Consider the following 21,624-nt stretch of genomic DNA (forward strand, 5'->3'; position numbering starts at 1 on the left):
CTGATGGTGGCTGGTCCGCCGCCACTGTGGTACTCAAACAAGTACCACATTTTTGGTTCGTCTACAGGACGGCTCTCTTCTTCGCCGAAATAGGCAGCTACTACGACTCCTTCCACGCTCGCCGCCAGATCGTCATGCCCTGCCTCGCCCTCAGGATGGGCCCATCACAGAGTTTGCAGATCTACCTTTTGTGCTGCCACCCTCTGAGGCTGACACAGTCCCGCCCATTCCGGAGCAGACGGCCTCTGACCCACCCTTGAGGCGGTCAACCAGAATTCATCGCCAACCACAGAGACTGAATTTATGAACTGCCTTAATTCATGGACTCTCTAAACTCATGAACTGATTGTTTCGTTACCCTGTTCATTAATTCACTAGCTTGTACATACTGTTATTCTTGTTCTGCTTTGTGTTACATACTGTCTATCTGCACTAGACACCTTCCCGTGGCGATATTAGGAATTATGTATATAGTCTTGTAAATATGCTCACATATGCCCCACATAGTCAGGAACATTCACATACCACACTATTTATTGCCACGTACAGACATTTTTTTTTTTAAATGGTGTGATGTCATAATATACACACAAGTATATGATGGTGCATAGACGGACACTGACTGACACACTGAAAGGCCAATCAACACACAGAACACAGCAGCCAATCACCAGACAGGACACGGTCACTATAAAGTCAGAGGGCACTCGTTTTCCTGCTCATTCGGGATGCAGCCTCTGAGACAGACAGAGCCCGCAGCCAGTAGCACAAACATCTACCATGTGCTAGCAGTATAGTCTGGTCAGGTTAGCCATAGGTATTCAGTCAACCTAACATAGTGTCAACACAGAGTGCAAGTATGTTTAACAGCTCATAGTTAAATAAAATAGAGTTGTACTTCTACAAGTGTTGGTAGCCTGTGTCTTCTCCTGCTCTGGTAAATGCAGTCATCACAGACCCAGCATACCCAACACATCAGCTCCCATCCTGGCTTTTTACACTGCTCCGTTCTGCCACCGGCCTGTTCTTTTACACTGCGCTGTTCTGCTCCCGGTCTGGTCTTTTACACTGTGCCGTTCTGCTCTTAGACTAGCTTTCAGTTCAGGATGTTATTAATTGATTTCAAATTGCATGTCTTGTCACAATGGGATTTGAACCCCTCACGTCAGAGCATTAACCTGAACCTCGTTTCTGCTAGTCCATAACATTACTACTGTGTCACCATCTCCTGGAACGTGCTGGAAATGAAGAAATTCAGAGCTGGGGTGGCCTTGATGGTCACTGGCAATGCCCCCCCCCCCCCCCTGCCCCCCTGCCGCCTTCTGGAAGGAGACCTTGCCTCAGGAAGTTGCAGATATCAGTAATGACCACCCATGAAAGCTTGAGTCTCCTAACTCACTGTTGCTCCATCATGGTGAGGCAGACAATCCTCTTCCTGCATATCCCTTTCTGGGGATATTGTATCATTTGAGATGGAGCTCTGTGTCCACCCCTGATTCATGAAGCAGCATGTGGCTGTACAGGGTGCAAATCTTTTCTATTAGTATAATTCCTGATGCTGTTGGCATGGCTGTTCCTCATGCAGTGATAACATGGACCTCCGATAAGCTGCTCCATGCTGCTTAATTGCAGGGATGACAGTAGGGAAGAGTGGCTCGAGGGGAGTACATTTCAAACTAGGTGAAATTGAGAGTATCTGTCAAGTAATGAAATCATGCTGTCAGAATAAGTGCTGTGAGCATAGGCAGGTCAGCAGCTATGTGTTTGCCTTATGGTGACAAATGCACTTCTAACATAAGTATCAGAAGGGGGACTTCAATATGGTCATTGATCTAAGGTTGGATCGGTGGAGTTCAAGGACAGGCAGGGTGCCGACAATGGCGAAAGACCTAAAGGGGTTCATGGAGCAGATGGGTGAGCAGACCCATGAAGGTTTGGACGGCCAAGAGCGAAGGAGTTCTCCTTCTCCTCACATGTACATAAAGTATACTCCCGGATTGACTTTTTTATTTCGAACAGGGATTTACTGGCGGGGGTGTTTGAAACCGAGTATTCGGCGATTGCTGTGTTGGACCATGCCCACATTGGGTGGACCTACAGGTGAGCAAGGAGGGTGGTCAGTGCCCGCAATGGAGATTGGACGTAGGACTGTCAGCGGACGAGAGGGTGTGCGGGCCGGTGAGGGAATCCATCTAGAACTACCTGGAGATTAACGATACGGGGGAGGTCTCAGCAGCAATGGTTTGAGACGCACTGAAGGCAGTGGTCAGAGGGGAACTGATTTCGATTCAGGCCCATAGGGAGAAGGAAGAAAGGACAGGGACGGATAGGTTGGTCGGGGAAATACTTCAGGTAGACAAGAGGTATGCAGGGGCCCCGGAGGTAGGATTGCTGAAGGAACGATGGAGGCTACAGGTGGAATTTGGCATGTTATCCACGGGGAAGGCAGTGGAGCAGTTGAGGAAGGCGAGGCGGGGTGATATATGAGCATGGAGAGAAGGCCAGTAGAATGCTTGCGCATCAGCTCAGGAAAAGGGAGGCAGCCAGGGAGACAGGGAGAGTGAAGGACAGAGGAGGGAACACAATCTTAGACCCAGCAGGGGTCAACGGGGAGTTTAAGCAGTTCTACAGCAGGCTATACGAGTCAAAACCCCCAACTGGATTGGAAGAAATGAGGCAATTTCTGGGAGGGCTGTAGTTCCCGAAGGGGGAAGAAGGGTTGGGAGAAGGGCTGGGAGCCCCACTAGGGATTGAAGAAATAGCACATGGACTGGAGGCCATGCAGTCGGGTAAGGCCCCGGGACCAGACGGCTGCCCAGTGGAATTTTATAAAAAGTTCTGAGATGCTGGACCCGCCGCTGGTGAGGACGTTTAACGAGGAAAGGGAGCACGGTGTTCTTCCACCAACAATGTCACAGGCCTCGATCTCACTGATCCTGAAGCGGGAGAATGACCCTGAGCTATGCAGGTCTTACCGGCCGATCTCCCTGTTGAATGTTGATGCCAAACTGTTAGCCAAACTCTTGTCCTCAAGGATAGAAGACTGTGTCCCGGAGGTGATAGGGGAAGACCAGACGGGGTTCGTTAAGGGTAGGCAGCGAACGGCCAATATTAGAAGGCTCTTGAATGTAATCATGATGCCCCCAGAGGGAAAGGAGGTGGCAGTAGTGATCGCAATGGATGCAGAGAAGGCCTTTGACCGGGTGGAATGGAACTATCTGTGGGAGGTGTTGGGGCAGTTCAGATTTGGTTGGGGTTTCATCGACTGGGTCAGGCTGCTATACCAGGCACCAGAGGCGAATGTTCGAACGAACCGGCTGACGTCGGCTATTTTAGACTGCACCGGGGGACGAGGCAGGGATGCCCCCTCTCTCCGTTGCTGTTCGCTCTGGCCACTGGCTATGGCATTAAGAGCTTCCAGGGGCTGGTCCGGGGTGGGGTGGAACACAGGGTCTCGCTATACGCTGACAACCTGCTCCTGTATGTTTCTGACCCGTTAGAGGGGATGGGAGAGATCATGAGGATTTTAGGGGAATTTGGCTGTTTTTCGGGGTTAAAATTGAACATGGGGAAAAGCAAGATGTTTACGATCCAGGCAAGGGGGCAGGAGAGGAGACTGGGAGAGCTGCCGTTCAGAGTGGTGGGAGGTAGCTTCCATTATTTAAATATCCAGCTGGTACAAGGCTGGCGGCTGTTACATAAACTAAACTTGACCCGGTTAGTGGAAAAAATGAAAGAGGATTTCCGAAGGTGGGATATGCTCCCGTTATCACTGGAGGGGAGGGTACAGACAGTGTAAATGACAGTCTTCCGGAGATTCCTGTTCATTTTTCAGTGCCTCCCCACCTTTATCCCAAAGGCCTTTTCAGGTGGGTAAATAAGGTGATCTCCGATTTTGTTTGGGCGGGTAAAACCCCGCGAGTGAAGAAGGTGATGCTGGAGCATGGCCGGGGGGAGGGTGAGTTGGTGCTGCTGAACTTTAACAACTATTACTTGGCGGCAAATATAGTCATGATTAGGAAGTGGTTAGTGGGAGAAGGGTCGGTGTGGGAGCGGGTAGAGGCAGCATCTTGAAAGGTCACGGGTTTAGGGGTATTGATCCCGGCACCTCTGCATTCTCACCGGCCCAGTACTCCACAAGCCCGGTGGTAGTGGTGGCCCTGAGAGCCTGGGGGCAGTAGAGGAAACATGTGAGAGCGGCGGCAGCATCGATATGGGGTCCAATCTGTAGCAACCATCGGTTTGCCCCAGGGAGACTAGATGGAGGGTTTTGGGGATGGCAGAGAGCAGGATCGAGAGTTTGGGAGATTTGTTTATAGATGGGAGCTTCACTGTTTTGAGGGAGTTAGAGGAGAAGTTTGAGTTGACGGGAGGGACTGGGTTTAGGTATCTGCAGATTCGGGACTTCTTGCAAAGGCAGGTTCCAACCTTCCCATTCCTACCACCATGGGGGATACAAGATAGGTAATTTCTAGAGTATGGGTGGATGAGGGGAAGGTCTCAGATAGCTATAAAGAACTCATGGAGTCAGGGGAAATGCAGACAGAGGAGCTGAAGCACAAATGGGAGGATGAGTTAGGGGGAGAGATAGAGGCAGGTCTCTGGGCGGATGCATGAAGCAGGGTCAACACATCGACATCATGCGCCAGGCTCAACTTGATACAATTTAAGGTTGTTCACTGGGCATACATGATGGTGGCCCGGATGAGCAAGTTTTTTGGGATAGAAGACAGGTGTGCAAGGTGCGCGGGAGGGCCAGCGAACCATGTCCACATGTTTTGGGCATGTTTGATGCTTTGGGGATCCTAGCAGTGGTTTGCAGATGTCATGTCCACGGTGTTAAAAACAAGGGTGGCACCGAGTCCAGAGGTGGCGGTTTTCGGAGTGTCGGAGGGCCCGGGAGTCCAGGGGGCGAGAGAGGCCGACGTCTTGGCCTTTGCCTCCCTGGTAGCCCGGAGACAGATACTGTTAGCATGGAGAGACTCAAAGCCCCCAAAATCAGAGATCTAGGTCAATGACCTGGCTGGCTTTCTCAGTCTTGAGAAAATCAAGTTCGCCCTAAGAGGGTCAATGTTAGGGTTCGTCCGGAGGTGGCAGCCGTTTGTCGAAATCTTTAGAGAAAATTAACTGTCAGCAGAGGTGGGGAGGGGAGGGGGGGGGGGGGGGAGGGGGGGGTTTAGTCTAGATTATTGTTCAAGGAAGGTGAGACCTGTGAGGGAGGTAGAGGATCTTTGCACTATGTTTATAGTTGTTTGTATATGGTTTACTGTTACTGTTATAAAATCACAAATGCCTTAATAAAATATTTTACAAAAGAAAATAGTGTTGGAAGGCACTTTCATTTATTTTCCCTTGAATATTTCTGAGAGGAGAAACGTGTGGCCGAAGCTTTTCTTTTTGTGCTTATGTGGTCAAATGCATGAATGCTAAATTTCAAACGATCGCAATCATTTATACTACAGGAGAAAAGGTTGCTGATTGCTTGGCAAGTCAACAAAAGGACTATTTTCAAGCCTTGCACCTCTTGAGAATGACCCAGTGGCTTGGGAAACTTATAATTCCCCATTGCTTTTACCATGGTAACAGCGGCCCTGTCTCCCATAATATAAGTTGATAAATTGTTGTGATTTGGCATTTTTCGGTTTGTACTGATGAGTGCAAGACAAAAAGATTCGGCAACATGTCTCTCTCTTTAGCAATATTCAAGCTCTGCACTACCAAGCAACTATTCTTTTCCCTCCATAAGAACAAAAGCAGTTTGCCAAAACATTCTTTTGCAATGAAGACTATTTTTTTTAAAAACAAATGATAATAAACACTTGCGAGTGATTAGACAGCAATATTGTCAATGGGCTCAGAAGACATCACTAAATATATTAACTTCAAGCAGATCCAGATGCTGAGATGGAACACACCCAGAACTCACTCTCAATGTATATCTTTTATAGATTAGACAACGTGCTGTTGATAGATCAGATTTTATTCCATTTTGGATTCATTTTGAGATTTTCTTTAACCAGTTTTTGCTATTATGGCAAGCATGGAGGGCCAGCATATTCTACCCGTGAATGGATACAGACGGTATGCATTGCCCTTTTATTTTGAAATGCAATCGAGCCATTGGAGTCTTTTAAGTTATCAAGGTCGTTACTCTTTCTTTGTTCATGCAGTTTCGCATGATCTTTCTGAGTAAAAAAGTTAATTTAATTTTATGGGGGTCCTTTTCACAGCGGGCGGTGGGGATTGGTTGAAATATTTCAGAATCCCTGGATGGACTGGAGACTTTTCTGAAATATGGCTGAGAAATGAAAAATACTTCAAGACTGTCTGAAATGCCACATTCCACAGATGTAAGAGCTGTGAATTACACCCTAAATTATCAGCAGGAGTCCCACCTTCGCAAGAATGCAGGCGGCTAGTAATCATGTGGCAGAAGACAAACCATGGGGAATGCAACAAGAGAAAATAAACAAGTTTCATACAAAAATGACTTTGAGATATTTAAGAGCAGACTTATGAGCAAAATTTAACAGCCTCAAAAATAACGTTCAATCATTTATCTGTGCATGGAAAGATTAAGTCATGCAGAACACAAGCTATGCATGTGGTATAACAAGGTTACCTGTTCGCTGATTTTGCTGTCCACAGCAAATTAAAAGTGATGAATACTTTCAGACTGATGAGTGTCGGGCAATCTGTTGAGAAAAGACCCCCGGCAAGATAAGAGGAAGGGATCTGAATTCACGCCAACAAATCTTGGCAGCAAACCTTCAGCTTCAGAAACAGAGGGAAGAAGAATTTAATATCAATTACTGATACTGACTGGCCTCCTTTCAGATATTCACATGATAGCATCGAGAATAATTCTTTAATTAGGTTTCTCTGGTATGTCATTTAATATTTTCACTGGATAGCAACAAAGCAGCGTTTTTTCAATGAATCTTCAGACTGGTGAGCATCCAGCGATGTGCAGCTACCTCTGTGCAGCGAAAAAAAGGGGTGAAATGCCAAATGGCATCTGGACCTGTGCATTTTCAATGTAAAAAGACAACTGCCAGTGGGACTCTTCATTTACTTTGTTAGAATGCGGGTTACCAATTTGTTCAATTTTGTTTTGGACCAGCCAAGTTTTAACTCATTATTGACCGTTACTAACAGAGAGCTAGGGAAGGAGCAAAGGAGGTTGAAATTGGTCAGAGAACCTAGCATGGCCCAGGATGTGAAGCCACTCCGGCGCGGGCCAACCAGAAGTTGCGGAATCCACCGGGGCAGCACGGTAGCACAGTGGTTAGCACAGTTGCTTCATAGCTCCAGGGTCCCATGTTCAATTCCTTGCTTGGGTCACTGTCTGTGCGGAGTCTGCACATTCTCCCCGTGTCTGCATGGGTTTCCTCCGGGTGCTCCCATAGACCAAAGACGTGCAGGTTAGGTGGATTGGCCATGCTAAATTGCCCTTAGTGCCCAAGAAGTTTAGGAGGGGTTATTGGGCTAGGGGGAGAGGGTGGAAGTGAGGGCTAAAGTGGCTCGGTGCAGACTCGATGGGCCGAATGGCCTCCTTCTGCACTGTATATTCTATGTTCTAGGCTGGCGTTGGAGGGGTTGGCGCCGCGCCAACCGGCACCGAAGGGCCAGCATGAGTTGGCACATGCACAGAACCGCCGACATGGTTCCGTGCATGCACAGACTGGCCGGCATGTTCCTGCGCATGCGCAGGGAGACTCTTCTCCGCGCCGACCATGGCGGAGCCCTACAGAGGCTCCACGGAAGGAAGGAGTGCCCCCACATAACAGGCCCGCCTGCAGATCGGTGGGCCCCGATCGTGGGCCAGGCCACCGTGGGGGTCCCCACCCGGGGCCGGATCCCCCGGTGCCTCCCCCCCCCAAGGACTCCACTAGACGACCTACCAGCCAGGTCCCGCCATCTGGGACCATGTCCATTTCACGCCGGCGGGACTGGCCAGGAACTGATGGCCGCTCGGCCCATCGGGACCCTGAGACTTGCTGGGGGGGCCGCTGCCAATGGCCCTCGACCAGCATGGCGTCAACCCCGCCCCCATACAAAAACCGGCGGTGGAGAATATGGCAGCCGGCGGCGGGGCGGCCCCTTGTGTCAGTCTCCATACCACTTACAATAAAGTTTAGATTGTGGTGATAATGATCTTCAGTCCACGATGTTGGAATTGAATTGAGCCTTTGCCTGCGGTAATGGGTTGGGCTGGCCAATCCTAACATTTACCTGATTAGCCAGATAAATACTGTGGCTACAAAAGCAGGTCAGAGTCAAGACATCCTGTGGCGAGTAACTCACTTCCTGACCCCCCAAAGCCTGTCCACCATCTACAAGGCACAAGTCAGGAATGTGATGGAATACTCTCCACTTGCCTGGATGAGTGCAGCTCCAACAACACTCAAGAAGCCCGGCACCATCCAGGACAAAGCAGCCCGCTTGATTGGCAGCATTTCGACAAACATTCAGTCCCTCCACCGCCAAAGCACAGTAGCAGAAGTGTGTACCATCTACAAGGTGCATTGCAAGAACTTACAAAGGTTTATTAGGCAGCACCTTACAAAACCACGACCACTACTATCCTGAAAGACAAGAGCAGAAGACACATGAGAACACCCGGACTTGGAAGTTATTCGTCATCCATCCTGACTTGCAACTATATTGTCGTTCCTTCACTGTCATTGGGTTAAAAACCTGGAAATCCCTCCCTAACATGGCATGGGCAGCACAGTGGCGGGCACTGTTGCTTCACAGTGCCAGGGTCCCAGGTTCGATTCATGGCTTGGGTCAGTGTCTGTGTGGAGTCTGCACGTTCTTCCCGTGTCTGCGTGGATTTCCTCCTGGTGCTCCGGTTTCCTCCCACAAGTCCCGAAAGACGTGCTGTTAGGTGAATTGGACATTCTGAATTCTCCCTCTGTGTACCCGAACTGGCGCCGGAGTGTGGCCACTAGGGGATTTTCACAGTTACTTCATTGCAGTGTTAATGTAAGCCTACCGTACTTGTGACAATAAAGATTATTTTTTTAAAAATTAACAGCACTGTGGATGTACCTACATCTCAGGGACTGCAGCGGTTCAAGAAGACAACACAGCACCACCTTCTCATGGGCAATTACAGATGGACAATCATTGCTGGCCTAGCCAGCAAAGCCCACATCCTGCAAATGAATACATTTTTAAAAATCCACCCACTCTTGGCTGTTAAGGAGATTGGGGTTGTTAACATAACCAGAAGGACGTTTAAAAGTAGTTGACCTCATGGAATAAAAGGAGCATAATTGTTTTGATTCAGTTAAGTTGACAAAAGAAATCTTAGGTCAGTATCTGTCTGTCCAAAGCGGGTCTCTCGCTAAATCATCTTCCACATGACCCATGGGGTCCAATAATTATCATTACTCATTCTTTTCTTTTTTCTTTTTTTTAATAACTTTTTTGGGCACCCAATTCATTTTTTCCAATTTAGCATGGCCAATCCACCTACACTGAACATCTTTGGGTTGTGGGGGAGAAACCCACGCAAATACAGGGAAAATGTGCAAACTTCACACGGACAGTGACCCAGAGCCGAATTCGAACCTGGGATCTCGCTGCCGTGAAGCTGCAGTGCTAACCACTGCGCCACCGTGCTGCCCACCATTGCTCATTCTTTACAGAATTTGAAGTACACGTTGGTCACGATAGTAATGATGCATAGAATAATTGGTCTTAAAATAATATCAGAGGGCAGGATTTTCCCAGAATTGCACCAAGTGAGGTAGCTGGTATGAAATTCAGCCTTTTTCCCACTGGCTACAATGACCATATATCCATTTCCTAACTCATTAATTATACAGGCATGGGAAACATGCCATCTTGCTGGTGGGGTGTGAGGAGGTGGGGGCGCCCTCTCATTCCCCGCCACACTGTTACCTCACTGCTTTGTCACTTCAGGTGCCATATACATACTGCAGCTACACGCACTGTCCTTAAAGCTAGCAGCCCAGGACTGCTCCAATGAAGGGTTGACCCAAAAAGCTAAAAAGAATGCTGCCCCAGTTTTAGTGATACTTTACTTGACCACCTACTAGACACCATGGAGGCCCACCACAATGTTGGCTGCAGAAGAGGCAGCAACATCACAAATCCAGCTTGGGAGTTAGTGGCTATGGTGGTCAATGCGAAAGCTGCCCAGAAGAGGTTGGTCACCCAGTATAAAAAATTGAATGATCTCACCCATTCCGCCAGGGTAAGTATACCATCTCATCACTCTCAACTCACACGCTCACAAGGCCACCTTCCATCCACAGGGATCTCACTCACTGTCAGCTCAATGGACATCACCACTCACTCTTTCCCACACATCTCCATCAGACCCCATTCCCTCCCCTGATTTCATCCTCATTTCCTCCATGGCTCTACGAACTACCTACGAATGCCAACCATCCTTCTCATCTGTCCTGTCATGTGTATTGCTTGCGCATAATAAACGGGTGAGGTCCCAGACCAGGGATGGTGTGTCAGATATCAACGGGTAAATGCATTTGAAAATAGAGCCTTTACATTGTGGTACATTATGCCAGAAAAGACACAAAGTTCTAGTACTGATTGTTCGGCTTGGTAGATATACAATCAGAGAGTCACAGTGCAACTGCCAGACAGGAATTCACAGTACCTTACAGTATGGGGTTATAGCACAAAAGCTCTGGCAGATGGCAGACTGCATGGAGCTTGAGGACATATCACCCTTTTCCATGCATTAACAATTCTGTCCTCCTACACTACGCCTTCACCTTTCAGTCATGAATACGACATGGAGGAATGGTGTATAACTCAATGAGGAACAGTCCAGTCGTTGTGTGAACAATGAATAAGGAATATTTATTAACTTAAAAGAAAGACAAAACGCATACGCCAAGAAGAAGTATAAAATTCTATGACACTTAAGTATACTGATGACTATACACACAGAACTTTACTTGAAACTATCTCTTCTTCCCCATTCCAGGTTACTTGAACCCTGAGACACCCTTTTTCCCCAAACAACATCTAATATTCAGTAACGTTTTGAGCTAAAGCGAGCAAATAATTATCACAAGCAAGTTAAGGTGGCCACGTCTAGGTTTAGCGAAGGCAGAAAATGGCTGCTTCTTTCAGGAGACTATGGGCTGAATTATCCGCCGTCGGGATTCTCCATTTTGCCGGCAGCCTGGGGGTTTCCCAACAGCATGGGGCTGCCCCCCAATGGAAACCTCATTGACTAGCCGCCTAAATGGAGCATCCCAATGGTGTGCTGCATCAGAAATCTGGTGCGGCAGGACGGAGAATCCCACCCCATATCTGCATCTTGCTGCAGTACTGATGTTAGCTGCCTCTCCTCTTCTTTCCTTAGTTAGGGTTCTAAAGTTATACTGTTTATTTCCCTTCGATGTTATTAACCCAGTGGAGTTGTCTTTTAGCAGATACATATCCATTTCCTTATTTCTCTACTTTGAAGTTACCAACTCTATCGCCCCATTGTTTTTTCAAATCACAAATGTAAAATACATGCCTTCCACTGATAGATGAATTTACATCTCCAGATGTCTTCCTTCAACCAAATCCCTGTTTTACTATGTTTTTTGCATCTTAATTTTTCCAACTTCTTAACAATATTCATTCTATCGCGTCAGCCTCCCTCTGGAATATTGTGGCTATGAAGTCCTCCCTTGCATGCCCACCTAGTCTGGCCTGTGCTGTGGCCTCTTTGTCTGCAGCATCGACTTCCTCAAACTCATCACTGTTATTCCCTTCGAGCTCCACCTCATTGGAGAAGATGTGCAGCTCCTCCATCTTATCATCTTGCAAGTCAGCTCCCACTAAGCTGCACCAGGTTATGTAGCATGCAGAAAGCCATGTGACATCCTCTGGGGAATTTAACTGAATGCTCCACCAGATCTGTCCAGGCATCGGAATCACATCTTCAGCTTCCCTATGGTGTTTAACCAATGGCCAGATAACTGCATGAACCTCATTGTACCGACCCTCTGCAGGAGGCTGAAGCCATCGCACAGGTGTCATCAACCTCATGCTTTGTGGGTAGCTCGTGTCCCTGACAAGCGAGCTTTGGATTCTGTGTGGTCTGGGATTAACTAAAAATAGATGAGCTGTGAATGCTTCCTGGATATCTGGCATAAACCTCCTGGATTTGTTTATTATGGTCACAGAACAGATGTATATTGAGTGAGAGGACGCCTTTCATGTTTATAGTTTATATATTGTAGTGCTTACTGCACGGAGCTTTGGTAGCCACATTAGTGCAGTCAATGGTGCTCCGTAACTGCTAAAACCCATAAATCTCTGCAAAGGCCAGTCTTCTGGCAACCTGGCATGCCTGACCTCTGTCAAAATTGACGCAATTGTGAGCCTTGGTAAAAAGTGCATTTGTGACCTCATGTGTGCATTTGCACGCTGATGCCTGAGAGACCCTGGAGACGTCCCTAGGAAGGAGTCAGTGGTTTAGACGTTGAGCGCGGCTGTTACTTTCAGAGCCACTGGCAATAGATGTTCTCTGAGTCCACATGGCACCAATTCATGGAGAATATGACAAATGTGGACCATCCAGACCCCTGGGCATGTGAGGGTGCAACGACACTGATCCTTATGCTTCTACAGATAAGACAGCTGCCGTTTGTATACCTGGGTTTAATGAGACACCCAGGCATGACTTTTCTATTGTCTTCATTCTCCAGAGGAAGGCCTCCTTCCCCTTGGTCTTGAGGGTCTTGATCATCCCTTTGGCAGGCCAGGCACCTCGATCGCATCCTTCTCCTCCTTTCCTCATTCCTATATGCAATTGTGCGGGCAGCAATGATTCCAGACTCTGTCTTCCTGATGGCCTCCACCCTGCAGTATCAATGAGAAAGAGACAAAAGTCAATATTAGTCATCAGAGGTCCTTGAAAGGTTAGTGAATTGTCAGAGAATGTGGGTCCATGGGCTTCATTCCGGTATCAGGGGGTACTTACTCCTGAAAGAATGGCCAGCGCAGGGTGTGTGTCAAAGCCCTTTCACCATGTCACCACTTACATGAGCGGCTGCTATGCAATTGCGTTGGCCAGGCGCCTGGAAGTGGCCATTTCAGCCCAGGCACTGGCATCCTCATACCCGGCAATATAATGCAAGCTTCTTTGGAATATACATTAGCATCTCTGCTTTGTCAGGCTTGGCGATATTTTGAGGGGGTCTGAGGTTTCTGTTCCGTGAGCCACCCTTTGCTACTTATAAAAGATGTCCAGTAGCCCAATTGTTATTCATTTCTTTATCAATTTGGGCAATGTTGATACTGTGAACCAGGGGTTAAATCAAGGAGATGGTTTAGTACCACTTTGTGCAATTAGTCTCATATGAATGTGCAACATTACTTCACATGAGTGATTCCCTGCAATGTCATTTAGTGACTATTAACATGCTTCAGGTGTGCCTCTCTGCTCATGTGGGAATGTGGACTTCAGCTGGCTTCCCATTTAATTGACCCCCATCCCCAGTGCATGCAGCTGCCCACCAAGTTGCCCACAGAGTCCCCACCAACAGGGTCTCTTCACATTTGAAATTTGTATTGCGCAATAACCACAGGTTTGAATATGGTCATTTTGCCTTCCACACCCTGAGCAGATTCGAACCCTCCCTGTGCGAGTATGAAAACCACCTCACCCCCACCCCATTATCAACAGGTCATTTACTATTAAGAATAGCCCACCACAAAGACCTCTCAGATCGTCCTGTGTCCCTTGGTCCCACTGTTTCTCTGGAGGATATCCACTTGATAGCCCATGGACATTGTGAGGCGGAGGTGCCAATGCCCTGTGCCCATCTCACCCCTCACCATCTTGAGGCCACTTTCACAGAATAATTTTTTTAATAGAATAGAATTTACAGTGCAGAAGGAGGCCATTCAGCCCATCATGTCTGCACCGACCCTTGGAAAGAGCACCCTATCCAAGCTCACACCTCCACCCCATCCCCGTAACCCAGTATCCCTACCTAACCTTTGTTTTTGGATAATAAGGGCTATTTAGCGTGGCCAATCCACCTAACCTGCACATCTTTGGACTGTGGGAGTGTGGTGGTATGGATATGAGCACTGCCATTGGTGCAGAGCACTGGCTTCCCATTGGCTCTGGCTGGTCATGTGCCTCTCGTCCGATTGGTTGGGACTAGTCATGTGACTGCTCTCCAATTGGTCGAGAGGTAAGTAGGCCCCGCCTCTGAGGCGGGGTATAAGTACCCGGCGTTCCCGGCGGGCGGCCATTCTCTGTAGTCAACCACCGGGCTAACAACTAGCTGATTAAAGCCACAGTTCGGATCCTAATTGTGTCTTCAGTCGAATTGATGGTACATCAATTTAATCAGCTAGAATTTTGGAATGGAGCTACGCATCAAGCCTGACTGCCTCCGCACCAGCCCGCATGCTGCAAATGTGTCTGCAATCTTTAAACACTGGCAGGCGTGTTTTAATAGTTACCTGACGACTGCAGCCGGCAAGCCCACCAAGGAGCAGAAACTCCACATCCTCCACTCATGCGTGGGCACATCGGTCTACGCAATGATCGAGGGCAAAGGCGATTTTGATGCGGCCATGGAGATTCTCAAAGGACACTTAAGTATACGCACGGCATCTCCTGACGACTAGACAACAGTTCCCTGGTGAGTCCCTCAATGAGTTTTCCCAGGCCCTCACAGTTCTAGGGAGAACGTGCGCATGTCTCCAAGTTTCGGCGACAGAGCACATGGAACTTTTAATCAGAGACGCTTACGTTGCTGGCATGCAATCCCCTTCTATCCGCCAATGATTGCTAGAGAAGAACACCCTCAGCCTAGCTGAGGCACGGACTCTTGCAACCTCCCTGGAGGTTGCTGACCTGAACGCCCGCGCATACGCCCCCGGCCGCGCAGCAACCCTCTGGACTTCATGGCACGCGCCACCCCCATCCTCTGTGGACCCCGACCCCCCCCCAAGCCTGCGCCGCGGGTCGCTCCGACAAACTAGCGGGGCCCCGTTGCTATTTCTGTAGCCTCTCAAAGCACCCCTGCCCGTGCTGCCCGGCCCGCTCTGCTCTGTGTAAGAGCTGCGGGAAGAAGGGCCACTACGCGGTGGTCTGCCAGACCAAGTCAGTCGCTGCTGTCCCACGCAGCGAACGCGGAGCGGCCCCCCCAGGGCCCCACGCCGCGCACCAACCTCTCCGGCCCGCCTCCCGCAACGGCCCCACGGTCCTCCCGACCCGCGTCCCCAGCTGTCCCGACTGGCCCGCAGACGCCGCTGACACTGCCCCAGCCGCCACAAGGCTCCCACGGGCGCCGCCATCTTGGGCCCCGGACGCCATGTGCGGGCCATGGGCGCCGCCACCTTGGGGCCCCGGCTCCACGTGCGGGTCCTGGGCGCCGCTATCTTGGGACCCCGACTTCACGTGAGGGTCCTGGGCGCCGCCATCTTGGATCAACTCAGAAGGCCCTACAAGCGACTACTCTGCCACTGAAGAGGATCTGGAACTCTCACCATGACTGGCTTCCATTAAGCTCGACCAGTCGCGACCACGCACGCTCGCCAAGACTACGATAACGGTTCAGCTCAACGGACACAAAACAAGGTGCCTGCTGGACTCCGGGAGCACGGAAAGTTTCGTCCACCCCGACACGGTAAGACGCTGCGCGCTCCCCATCCACCCAGTTAAACATAAAATTGAATTGGCCTCAGGTTCGCATTCCGTCCAAATCACCGGGTGTTGCATGGCGGACCTCATAGTCCAGGGGAGGGTTTTCAAAAATGTCAAACTCCTCATTATCCCCCGTCTATGCGCTCCGGCACTCTTGGGCCTGGACTTCCAGTGCAACCTGCAGAGCTTGACCTTTCAATTCGGCGGCCCTATTCCTCCTCTTACTGTTTGCAGCCTCGTGTACCTCAAAGTGGACCCCCCTTCCTTGTTTGCTAATCTCACCCCAGATTGTAAACCTGTCGCCACTCGGAGCAGACGATACAGTGCCCAAGACCGGACCTTCATCGGGTCCAAGGTCCACAGGCTCATTAAGGAAGGAGTGATCGAGGCCAGCAACAGTCCCTGGCGAGCCCAAGTGCTGGTCGTTCGGACTGGGGAGAAAAACCGGATGGTCATTGACTACAGTCAGACCATCAACATGTTTACGCAGCTGGACGCATAACCTCTCCCCCGTATTTCCGACCTGGTTAACAGGATCGCGAAGTACAAAGTCTTCTCCACGGTGGACCTAAAGTCCACCTACCACCAGCTCCCCATTCGCGCAAGTGACCGAAAGTATACCGCGTTTGAGGCAGATGGGCGCCTCTACCACTTCCTCAGGGTTCCATTCGGTGTCACAAATGGAGTCTCGGTCTTCCAACGGGAGATGGACCGAATGGTCGACAAGCACGGTTTATGGGCCACCTTCCCGTATCTCGATAACGTCACCATCTGCGGCCACGACCAGCAGGACCACGACATCAACCTCCAAAAATTCCTCCGAACCGCAAAACTCCAAAATTTAACTTACAATAAGGATAAGTGCGTGTTTAGCACCGGCCGTCTACCGTCTAGCCATCCTTGGCTACGTAGTGCGTAACGGAGTAATAGGCCCCGATCCCGAACGCATGCGCCCCCTGATGGAACTTCCCCTCCCCAACTCCCTCAAATCCCTCAAACGCTGCCTGGGCTTCTTCTCATATTACGCCCAGTGGGTCCCCAACTACGCCGACAAAGCCCGCCTCCTCATCCAGTCCACCTCCTTTCCCCTGTCGATGGAGGCCCGCCAGGCCTTTAGCCGCATCAAAGCAGATACCGCAAAGGCCACGATGCATGCTATCGATGAGTTCCTCCCATTCCAGGTCGAGAGCGATGTGTCTGACGTAGCTCAGGCGGCCACCCTGAACCAAGCGGGCAGACCCGTGGCCTTCTTTTCACAAACCCTCCACGCTTCCGAAATCCGCCATTCCTCGGTGGAAAAGGAGGCACAGGCCATAGTCGAAGCTGTGCGATATTGGAGGCACTATCTGGCCGGCAGGAGGTTTACCCTCCTCACAGACCAACGGTCAGTAGCTTTCATGTTCGACAATGATCAGAGGGGCAAGATCAAGAATGACAAGATCTTGCGGTGGCAGATCGAGTTGTCCACGTACAACTACGATATCGTGTATCGTCCTGGGAAGCTCAACGAGCCTTCCGATGCCCTATCCCGCGGTACCTGCGCCAGCGCGCAGATTGACCGCCTCCGCTCCCTCCACACAGACCTCTACCATCCAGGGGTCACCCGTTTCTACCATTTTATTAAGACCCGCCACCTGCCCTACTCCGTCGAGGAAGTCAGGATCATCACTAGGGACTGCCACGTCTGCGCCGAGTGCAAACCGCACTTCTACCGCCCCGAACGAGCGCATCTGATCAAGGCATTCCACCCCTTTGAACGTCTCAGTATAGACTTCAAGGGTCCCCTCTCCTCCAACAACCGTAACACTTATTTCTTGAGTGTTATCAGACAGTGACCAAAGTCGTGAATCGAACCTGGGAACCTAGAGCTGTGAAGTAACAGTGCTAACCACTGTGCTACCATGCCATCCACTGTGGACCGACACACACCCTAGGATACGCCGCTTCCCCAAGCAAGCCCTGGTCTTGCAGCTGTTGAGAAGCCATCTCCATCCTACCGCTGGTCTGGTAGGTAGATACTTACCAGTGAGCCCCCCCCACCCCTAGAAATGATATGGTGCTGCCTGCGAAGCCCAGCACTGGTGACTGCGGCTATTAGTCGAAGCAAGGTAGGTGAACGAACTACAAAATTGTGAGTGAAGTGCATGTCATCAGATGCACGTCATTTACGTACTGTTGTGTGACATGCCGAAGTAACCTCATGATCCAGCATAGAATAATACAATATACAGTGCAGAAGGAGGCCATTCGGCTCATCGGATCTGCACCGGCCCTTGAAAAGAACACCCTACCTAAGTCCACACCTCTACCCTATCTCTGTAACCCAGTAACCCCACCTAACCTTTTTGGACACTAAGGGTAATCTTTTTAGCGTGGCCAATCCACCTAACCTGCACATCTTTGGGCTGTGGGAGGAAACGGAAGCACCTGGAGGAAACCCACGCAGACTCAGGGAGAATGTGCAGACTCCGCACAGACAGTGACCCAAGCCAGGAATCGAACCTGGGACCCTGGAGCTGTGAAGCAACAGTGCTAACCACTGTGCTACCATGCCACCCAAATGGGGGGGGGGGGGGGGGGGGGGGGGGGGGGGGGGGGGGGGGGGGGGGGGGGGGGATGATTCTGAAGGCATTATAATGACATGATAATGAATGGAAGTTAGATTGCCGGAGCATGACGGAAGGAAACACGGTCTGGAGCAGACAATCACAAACTATTTTTACAATGACATAAAACCGATTTTTGCAATCTTCCGCTATTTCCCCCTCCTGCACACCAGATGGCCGTGAAAGGAGCCGGAAAACCCCGGCCAGAAAATAAAATAATCCATTAGTTCAGTAATTCATGAACTTTTATGAACAGCATGTAAATGACCTTTGAGAGTGAAATAAAGGTTTGGATGATAAAGAACGGAACAGGTGTTTGCTGTGGGATAATTGCTGCCAATGGTGATGAGATTTCCCATATTGCCGGGTGCAAATACCAAGATGCCTGAGGTGAGTGGGTAGTTTGACAGGTTTTAACTCCCATTAGAGCAGCTTGTCAGATCAGAGCAGATCCAGGCAAGCTCTTTGTCAGCAGTTCATTCTGCACTGAACCTTGGGAAGAAAATATATACAGACAGGCTCTAAATCATACAAAACGGAGATGAGTTTGAAGGCTGCTAAACTGACACGACTATATAATTCTGCACACATCATCATCTCAACTTCGTGGGCAGTCCCTCAGGGTCGAGGATGATTTGTTCTGCCCCAGGGAGGTGGTTTCTGCAGTGGCTGAATAGCCCAATCCTGGATTGCAGTCTTTGCCACAGGTTTGGCAGGTGGTGTTTGATGAGGTGAGGTGGGTGGGAGTTTCTGGATTCGGCGTTCTCCTTCTGTTGTTTACGCTTGGCCTCCGCGTGCTCCACCCTATGACGCTAGAGGTGATTGGTGCCTTCATAGATGCTTCTTCTCCAGTTTGTATGTTCTAAGGCAAGTGATTCGTACGCGTCGATGAAGATGTTGCAATTATTTAGGGAGTCTTTCAGAGTGTCATTTCCTTTGCTCTCCTATTGATCACTTGCCATTGCGGAGTTTGGAGTAGAGCACTAATTTTGGGAGATTTGTGTGGGGCATGCGGACAATGTGACTCGCCCATCGCCGCTGGTCGAGCATGACCAGTGCCTCGATGCTGGGGTTATAGGCCTGGATGAGGACGCTCATGTTGGTATGCTTATTCTGCCAGTGGATTTGCAGGATTTTGCAAAGGCAGATTTGGTGATATCTTTCCACGGATTTGAGGTGCCTGCTGTACATTGTCCATGTTTCTGATGTATACAGGAGGGCGGGGACCATGGCTGCTCTGTAGACCATGAGCTTGGTCCTGGATTTGAAGTCTCGGTCTTCTAATATTCTGTTCCTCAGGTGTTCGAAGGCTGCATTGGCGCATTGGAGGTTTTTTAAAATAAATTTAGCATACCCAATTCATTTTTTCCAAGTAAGGGGCAATTTACTGTGGCCAATCCACCTACCCTGCACATTTTTTGTTTGTGGGGGAAAACCCATGCAAACACGGGGAGAATGTGCAAACTCCTCTCGGACAGTGACCCAGAGCTGGGATTGAACCTGTGCTACTCACTGCACCACCGTGCTGCCCTTTGGCGCATTGGAGTTGATGTTGGATTTCAACGTCGATGTCTGGTCGTACCGTGAGGAGGCTCCTGAGGTATGGGAAATGATCCATATTGTCCAGGAGCTCACCATGGATCTTGATGGTCGGGGGCAGTTTTGTGTGGCGGGAGCGGGCTGGTCGAGAACCTTTGTTTTCGAGTGTTTAGTCTGACACCTATTCTTTCACATGCCTTGGTAAATGGTTTGTAGCTGAGCCTCTGGGTGTCCGCACACACAGGCATCGTCTGCATCATGCAACTCGATGACAGAGGTTGAGCTGGTCTTGGTTCTGGCCTGGAGGCGTCGGAGGTTGAACAGTTTCCTGATTGTCCAAGAGGTTAACTCCACTCCACCTGGGAGCTTCAGGGTGATGGGGTGGAGCCTTGGTGTGAGGAAGTTGGAGAAGAGCTTTGATGTGATGACACAGACCTGTTCGACCCCAGTTTGTACACGTATTGGGTCTGTGGTGGTTCCATTGGTGAGGATCACGTCTTGCATTTCATCGTGGAGCAGGCGGGGAATGATGACAAACTTCTGTAGGCAGCTGAATTTGGGGAGGACGTTCCACAGTCCCTCATGGTTGACAGAGTCAAAGACCTTTGCGAGATCGAAGAAGGACATGTACAGAGGTTGATGCTGCTCCCTGCACTTTTCCTGGATTCCTCATGTGTTGAAGATCATGTCCATTGAGCCTCTTGATGGGGCGGAAGCCGCACTGAGACTGAGGAAAGAGCTCTTCAACCACTGGAAGGAGGGGTTTGAGAAGGATTCTCGCATAAACACACAAATACTAACCATTCTTGTTACATATTTTTCTTAAACTTTGCTGATACTTTAGCAGAATAAATTTTAAAGGTTTACATATAATTATTGTAGAGAACATATTAGGCAGAGTAAGGAAGGGACATTGACAACATTTTCAGAATGGGGTATCATGAGAAACAGCTTCGTATAAATAAAGGGAGTATAAGAAATGAAACACAGCGCAGCATATTTCCACTAATGACTTAGTGCACATCTCTGTTTCACATCCATGTTGGCAGGAAAATACTCATCTCACAAATGTTTCTGGCCCACTGTAAAAGATTGTTTTATTATCAGTCAGACATTTTGTTCCTAACATTTTGATTGTCTTTTCTTTCTTTTTCTTCCATGTTCTAGTTACTGCAGCCATGACCTCTTTCTATGATCCCCTCTTCAATAGTTTGTGTATTGCCTGAGCTTAAAACTATAGCACGTTGGTGTGTTTAGCCCTGGCTGGTGTTCTACAGATGCATCAATTTTGTGGATTCCAATACAAAAGCTTATCAATCTGTTGGTTTTCATGCTTCTAAAATAATAAATCTTAATTTTGCTTGGTGTTTCTAACATCTCTCTTTGACGGTAATGACCTATTAAAGCACTGGCCTTCGAGACACTTCCCAGAATTTTATCCTAGCCACACATGCATTATGATCCGATGCAGCCCTCTGCATAGCATGTGACCCCCTCTTCTCCTTCAGTCACACTCGACAACTCTCTCCTTCAAACAATTTATCTCAAACCTACCTCTTTGGTCATGGTATTGATCACTTTCACCAATTAATCTCCTGTTATCTCCCAGTGCCCTTTCTCACATTTGGACATTTTATTATATTAAAGTGCTATATAAATGCAAATAGTTGTTGGTTTTGATATGAACTCATAAATGCAAAGTTACAATGAAATGTTGGAAATGGAGAATTAGGTGAGTAGTAAAAGGATGTGCATAATTAATGTGATGAGAGCTTGGTTAACATCTGAAACTGAACTCTTATATCT

The sequence above is a fragment of the Scyliorhinus canicula genome, chromosome 5 (assembly GCF_902713615.1).
Source record: "Scyliorhinus canicula chromosome 5, sScyCan1.1, whole genome shotgun sequence".
Lineage (NCBI taxonomy): Eukaryota > Metazoa > Chordata > Chondrichthyes > Carcharhiniformes > Scyliorhinidae > Scyliorhinus > Scyliorhinus canicula.